Source organism: Leptonychotes weddellii, unplaced genomic scaffold, assembly GCF_054177405.1.
Source record: "Leptonychotes weddellii isolate Sample4059 unplaced genomic scaffold, ASM5417740v2 HiC_scaffold_8000, whole genome shotgun sequence".
NCBI lineage: Eukaryota > Metazoa > Chordata > Mammalia > Carnivora > Phocidae > Leptonychotes > Leptonychotes weddellii.
The window spans coordinates 1-7,778 of NW_028050477.1; the positions used below are offsets into that span (position 1 = coordinate 1).

The 7,778-nt window shown below is 40.7% G+C and overlaps 1 long non-coding RNA gene across 1 annotated transcript; it reads left to right on the forward strand.

Moving 5' to 3' along the window:
• The first annotated feature begins 2,371 nt into the window (after positions 1-2,371).
• Positions 2,372-7,375, forward strand: LOC145719884 (uncharacterized). Its single transcript, XR_014142663.1, has 3 exons — positions 2,372-2,518; positions 4,110-4,304; positions 6,452-7,375. It is a non-coding gene; the product is annotated as an uncharacterized LOC145719884 (long non-coding RNA).
• The last annotated feature ends 403 nt before the right edge of the window (positions 7,376-7,778 follow it).

Below are 7,778 nucleotides of genomic sequence, written 5' to 3' on the forward strand. Positions count from 1 at the left end.
GCAGACGCCCAATGACTGAGCCACCCAGGCCCCCCTAGAATTTTTTTTTTTTTTAAGATTTTATTTATTTACTTGAGAGAGAGCATGAGCAGCAGGAGGAGGAGGGGCAGAGGGAGAAGTAGACTCCCTGCTGAGCAGGGAGCTTGACTCGGGGCTCGACTCAGGGCTCGATCCCGGGACTCCAGGATCATGACCTGAGCCGAAGGCAGTCGCTTAACCAACTGAGCCACCCAGGCGCCCTCATCAAACACATTCTTAAGTGAAACTGGCATTTTCTCTTTTTTTTTTTTGTACTCTGAGTGTGCAGCAGTAAAGAATACAAAGATACTCGTGCAGTTCAGTGCCACTGCCTTGACTTGTGCTGAGCTTCCAGCAGTTATGCCACCATTGCAGTGCAGATGACAGAACAATGAATAAAGCGAGCAATGTCTCAGGATGACTATGAAAATAGTTTTGACCTGAGAAGGTTTCAGGGAACCATAGGGGTCTGTAGCTGGTACTTTGACAACTGCTATTCCAGACAAGGGGATTATGTCTTTGCTACTTGGGTGTTTAAAATCCATTTCAGACTTCATGTGCTCAAAATGGAACTCCTGATCCCCCACACCTCCTGAACCTGTTCCCTTTCCTAGTCTTCCCCACCTTGGTTAGTACAGAGATCATCCATTCAAGCAGCTCAGGCCAGAAATACTGTGAAATCATCCTTGATTCTTTTCTCCCCCTACCTCTACATCCACTTCATCCGCAAATTCTGTCAGCAGTTATCTCCAAAATATATCCCAAATTCATCTGTCCCATTCCATGTCCACTGGTAACACCCTACTCCAAACCACTATCCAATGATATAGCAGTTTCCCTGTTCCCATTCTGGTCACCCCATCTTACATTTTTTCTCCACCAGAAGCCAGTGAACTTTATAAAACCAAAATTAGATTTCCTTGCCCTACTTAAAACTCTCCATTGGCTTCCCATTGTACGTAGAATAAAATTCAAACTCCTTTTAAAGCCTACAAGGTCCTACCTACTCTGGCCCCTGCCTATTTCTCTGACCTAATCCCCTACAATTCTCCCCACTGCTTGCTAATGCTACAGCTTTAGTGGCCTTCTTTCTGCTCCTCGAACATAGTGAAGCTCAGGGCCTTGGCTCTTGTCCCCCTCTACCTGGACTGTCCCAGATTTTCACTGGCTAGCTCCTTCTCATCATTCATATCTCTAATCATGTATTATCTCTGCAGAGAGGCACATCCTAACTACACTATTTAAAATAAGATTTTCCTCCTTCTCACTCTCCATCACTTCGCAGTATTTATTTGTGGCCCCCTAACCTTACCCCTTGACTTGAATGTAACCTCCCACAATTAGTACAGTATACAGGTAACTTTCTAAATGAATGGCTGACTCTAGGCCTCCATAGCACTCCACTGTGGTTAGGTAGGGGAACAGTTTCAAAGAGTATAATGGAAAGCACAGAGGATCTGGAGCCAGATGATTTAGGTTTGAGTGGAGTTATCCTGCCACTCACTAGCTGTGTGACTCACCTAAATTGGCCTAGGAGTTTCAATCGATAAAAACAGGGATACCTAAACTGTTATATCAAAGAACTACAGTGATGAAAAAACGAAATAACATGTAAGTAGGAGCTCGGTGAAATGTAAAGCGCTGTTCGAACGCTTACACAACCAGGGCTTCTTTGAATGGGGTCGGTAAAAGAATCCGCAATTGCTGCGAAGGGGGGGCAAAGAGAAGGGAAAAGCTAGCATGCTAAGATACGTCTGCGGATTGGGTGACTCTCAGTGGAGACTGGAGAGCTTCCCAGAAACCGTCCATCCCACCCCACCTTCGCTACCCTCCGTCCTATTCGGCCCTTTCCCCTCAATCGGGTGTAGACGAAGTTGCCTACAGCGTCTTCCTGCCTCTTCTCCCCATCCCCGGCGCTGTCGCGAACTACTCACCTCACAGGCCGCACCATGGCCCCCTCCAATGCTGAAAATTCGCAGCTTTCAAGTTCTTGTTGGCAGCAGCGGCGGTTTCAATTCCCGCCCAAAACCAGACACAGGAGCTCTCCGCCCCCTACCACCAGCCCTCCAATGATTACCAGCCATCCTTGCAGCTGCGCATGCGCTCTGAGAAGACCTAAGTGCTCACGCCGTTCCCAAGGCATTGCCCTTCCGCATCCGGTCTACCAAAGCTGAGTTTGTGCTTTGCCTTTGCACTTTCGCCACGACAGTGGATTCCTTTTTTTTTTTTTTTTGTGCCTTCTCTGAAATTCACAGTAACAGTATAAATACACCTTATTACATTTTTAAATGACCAAATTGAGGCAGGATGGAAAAACGGGGCACTTAGACTGAGGAATTTTCTATAGAGTGCCGGGAAAGAGGAAAAAGTATGGGCGAATCTGCTGAAGCGAATCTGTTAGCTGTAAAAACAAGTGGGTAAGTCAGCTGATGTTCCCTGTACCCCAGCTCATTGACTGCTCGGAGTGTGCGGTCAGCTCAGGACTTCGGAACTAGGGAAGGTGAGCCCAGAACCACGAGCGAGGAATCTCTTTGAGACTGAAACCGCCTAATGGAGCGGGTGTTCTCACTCGGCTGGAGCTTCTCGCGCCGGCAGTCTGCCCTCCCTTTCCTGCACTCAGAACCTGCGCTCTGTTGGCAGGAGTTCGGTCCAGCCCTCCTCCTCCCATCCCAATTTTGCCTGGGAAACCTTCCTTAATTTCACCCCTGCTAAAAAAAAATTAAAGTGGGACTAAAGGGAACTAAAGAAGGGAACTAAAGTTTCAGTTTGTTGAAACATAATAAGTTTAAATGTTGAGCCGTTTGAGATCGGAGCTAATGGTTTTTGTTGACCGAAAATATTGAATCTAAACAAGATTAGATCATAACCCATTTATCCGTAACTTCAGTTCCCTTTTACAGTGTTCCCTTACTGCTTTTGTCTTCATCATGTATACTCAATCAGCAACCTGTGATTTTTTTTATTATTATGTTCTTAGAGAACTTTTATTATTATTACTAGCCTTCATCTATTGATCATCTTGTTTGTCAGATGCTTCGTATTTATTATTCGACTAATCCTTATGATAATCTTACAAATTAAAAGACTTCTCCGGTGCCCATCTAAGCTGAAACCTGAAGAATGAGTAGCTGTTATCCAAGGAAAGAAAAGCAGTAAGAGTGCTGTAGGCAAAGAAAAAGCATTCAAAAACGGTTGGAAGTGGAAAGAGGTTTGGTGTTGAAAAGAGCTCAGTATGACTGGAAAATGGTTTGTGAATTTGTGTGTTGCGGATGAAGGTGCTGGGGGAAAGAAGTCTGGAAATATAAACATTGTATACTGGGTAAAGGAGTTTGAATTTTATCCTGAGAGCAGTGGAATGTGATCAAAAGTTTTTAAGCAGATGAGCAACATGATCAGATAGGCACTTTGGAAAGATTACTATAACTTCAGTATAGAGAATACTATGAAAACTGTTTTGATGGTGAAAAGTGTAGAGATGGAGTTTAGCAAGGAGGCTGATAAATATCCTCAATTGATATTGATTCTTACTCTTTGTGGCCAGATTTTCTTCTTTTGAAAAGTGTCCAATTTACCTTTTTTTGTATGTCTTTTTCCCACATGGAAATCTTTCCAACACCATCTTTCTTCCATCCGTGCCCAGTAAGATCTCATAACATCGAAGATCTTCAAGATCACTTCTTGGTCCCTGATCTATTTCTTTGACTTTGTATTCACCAGTTGTTTCATAACTCTGTATCTGTCTACCCATTCATCTCTTCCTAAAAATTTTCTCTGCTCTTCTCTCCACGTTCTCTCTCTATTCTTGAGAACCCTGCCTAGGAGTGCAAAATACTTTATGGGCACAATGTTTTTTTTTTCTTTCCTAAGTGAAGTTTAAAAGGAACTTTTTTCATTAAAAAAAGAAGCACTTCATTTCCTTCATGAAGGTGAAAATGCAGGGATAAAGGTAGGAAAACCTAGAATAATTAGCTTTGAGTCACACAAAATCACTGAGTGGTGGAACATTTTCTTAAAAGTGGTACAACAATAAGGAAACATTATGATTTTTATGGACTTATGATCTGCTGGGCTTTTGTTTGTTTGTTCTATAGAAATCCTGCCAAAGAAGATGAAGAAAAGCAGAGAAAGATTCTGCAACACAGAGAGGGAATTTGTATATGAATTCAAAGTAGGAAGTCAGTGCTTAGAACTGAGGGTGCCCCTCAAATTTCCTATTCAAGAGAATGCCAGTCATTTACATGGGCGTCTGATGCTGCTGCACAGTTTACCATGCTTTATAGAAAAAGGTGAGAACTGATTTTTTTAAGGGTTTATTTGTTTATTTTAGAGAGAGTGAGCATGTGGGGGTGGGGGAGGGGCAGAGGGAGAGAATCTTCAAGCTAACTGCCTGCTGAGCACAGAGCCCAACATGGGGCTGCATCTCATGACCATGAGATCATGACCTGAGCCAAAACCAAGAATTGGATGCTTAACCGACTTAGCCACGCAGGCACTCCAAGGACTGATTTTTTTTTTTTAAGATTTATTTATTTGAGAGAGAGCACGCACATGTGTGCGCAAGTGGAGGGAGGGGTAGAGGGAGAGAATCTTTAGGCAGACTCCCCACTGAGCATGGAGCCCAACACTGGGCTCAATATCATGACCCATGAGATCATGACCTCACCCAAAATCAAGAATCAGACACTTAACCAGCTGAGCCACTGAGGCGCCCTGAGGACTGATTTTTTTTAACACTTTATTATTAATTACACTTTATTATTTTCTGATAGTCTCTTTCCTTAGACATTTCGTATTAGAAAGCTTAAGCCTGGGTGCCTGGGTGGCTCAGTCGGTTAAGCGACTGCCTTCGGCTCAGGTCATGATCCTGGAGTCCCAGGATCGAGTCCCATGTCGGGCTCCCCGCTCGGCGGGGAGTCTGCTTCTCCCTCTGACCCTCTCCCCTCTCATGCTCTCTCTCACTCTCTCTCTCCAATAAATAAATAAAATCTTTAAAAAAAAAAAAAAGAAAGAAAGCTTAAGCCTGAGAAGCTTGAAACAGCCATAAAATATGAAGTGTTTAACTGCTTCCTAGAATAAAAAGGTTCCCCAGGCCTTTGTTATTGAGTGTTTTTTTTTCCTATAACCCTTGTAGTTGTTTATTGGGCAATTTAGTATAAAAATTAATTTACAGGGGTGCTGGGGGACTCAGTTGGCTAAGACTCTTGATCTCAGCTCAGATCTTGATCTCAGGGTTGTGAGTTCAAGCCCCACATTTAAAAAGATTAAAAAATAAATAAATGAAAATCAATTTATATAATGAAAAATTAGTTATAAGGTTTGGGTTAGAATGTTTACTCTCTTAATTTAGTTGGGTGGATACATTTCAGCTATCACTAATTATGACATTATAGAATTGTATTGCTAAATGCATTGCCCTTTTAATGATCTGGTCCTCAATTCCTGAGATGTCATGGAAAGGAAGGAATACTAATCTTTGAATAATTTTTGCTTACCTAAATTAATTCATAAGGTCATCTGTATTAAATCCTTTTTAAAAGGTCTCTCTGTTCTATGTCACAAATGAGAAAAACATTTTAAGCTGAGAATATGTTAGATCATAGAGTTAAAGGGAATCTAGGAACTTTTTAACACAATCTCATTGTACAAATAAGGAAACTAGTACACTGAAAAGTTAAATTTTTTGCCTAAGGCAGTGGTTCCCATAGGTTGTTCCTTGATCAGAAGCTACAGCATCACTTGGAACCTTGTTAGAAATGCACATTCTTGGGCCTCGCCCCATTCTTTCAGAATCAGACACTCTGGGGGTGGCATGTAGCAATCTATGTCAGTAAGCCCTCCAGGGATTTCTGATGCATGCTAAAAATTGAGAACCACTGTCTAAAGCTACAAACATAGTGACAGAGCCAAAACCAGAACACAAGTATCCTGATTTCTGTCCCTGTGCTCTTTCCATTATATCATCTCTAAGTAGTGTCTCTAAAACTGGAATTATAGATCATCCCAATTAAATCCATTTTAATATGCTAATCATTCAATTTCTCTTTCAAATTCAAGGACTGTAACTCTATGTATAGGAAGCTTTTTCATTTAAGTACAGTAACCTTCAGAACCTCAAAATCTGTAGATTTTTCTTCATGTGCTTTTACCTGCTCAGTTTCAAACTGAAGAATCAGACTTAAGAAAGTAATGTTTTAAATTAGTATCAAGGTTATACATAAGAATTTTGACCATTCTCAATGCAATAACCTGTAATAGTAAAGAAAAATAGTTGTGAAACTAGTCAAATGATCCCCAAGCTGATTTTACTGTATTTAGACATTAAGTATACAAGCTTGATAAAATAAAATTTCACATTGGAATGCTTATTCAGGTAAAATGTTCCCTGTTTACTTCAGGATTTTGCTGATGTTGGCATTTCTTATCCCTGTTACAGACTTAAAAGAAGCTCTGAGCCAGTTTATAGAAGAAGAATCCCTCAGAGATTATGACAGAGATGCCGAAGCATCCCTGGAAACTGTGAAATCAGGTGAAGTAGATTTACATCAGCTGGCCAGTTCATGGGCCAAAGCTTATGCTGAGGTAAGAAAATAGATCAGATTGTAAATATCAGGGATATTTTAGACTTTGATGAAGCTTTTAAATTGCTAAAGTAATACTGAAACAGTTGTGGAGTCCTTTTTTCTCTACATACAAGATTCTATTCCATAATATATAACCTATATTGATGTTCCTGTGCCTCCTTCCTATATGAGGGTGAGCACCAAATACTTTATGTAATATCTTTGTAAAAAAGAAGCTACTTTTATATTTCTAACCAGCACAGGGTTGGCAGATTTAGCAATTAAAAATACAGGGCACCCAAATCTCAAAGAATGAATAATTTTTTAGTATAAATATATCCCACATATTATATGGAACATACTTACGTAAAATTTATTCTTTTCTTATCTGAAATTCTCATTTAACCAGGTGACCTGTATTTTATCTGGCAACCTTAAACTAGCAGTAGTAGTTCATTTTAGGCTTTTACTTTTGTCCTCTCACTTATCCTCACTGTTGTTGTTGTTGCCTTTTTTGATTTGTTTTGTTTTAGAGAGAGCAAGCGGGCGTGAGTTGGGGGCAGAGGGGCAGAGGGAGAGGGAGAATCTTAAGCAGGCTGCCTGCTTAGTGCGGAGCCCAGCGCGGGGCTCGATCTCAACCCTGAGATCATGACCTGAACCCAGGCACCCTTCACTGTTGTTTTTATAGTTACATAATGTCATCATTTTTCCATTTAAATAATATATCTTATTTCATAGAGTCTAAGATGCCATTGATCATAACACGCACCATTAATTTATTTACTGCCGAGACAGAACACCACCATCAATTAAGCAATGGTAGAATACCAAGATACCATCAGTATAAGACACATTCTGATTTCTCAGAGTTGTAATGTGAAAAAATATGCATCTTAGAATTGATGAGATACAGTTGAGAATCTACGGCATGCCAGGTACTGTACTGTGCCAGGTATTGGACATAAAATGGTGAGCAAGATAGACACAAGATGAAATTTACATTTAAGTTAAGGAGCCAGAAACAGAACTACATAAACAGACAAATTCGATAATGGCAAGCTATAATGAGTGAATTACATCCCACTTTAAGCAACTTGGTCTGTGAGAATTTGAAAATCAATTTTATGGGGTCATATTTTGTTGTTCAAAGCAGTTTCCTTCATGTCCGTTAAGGTTTCCTAGTATGTTTAAAAGATGACA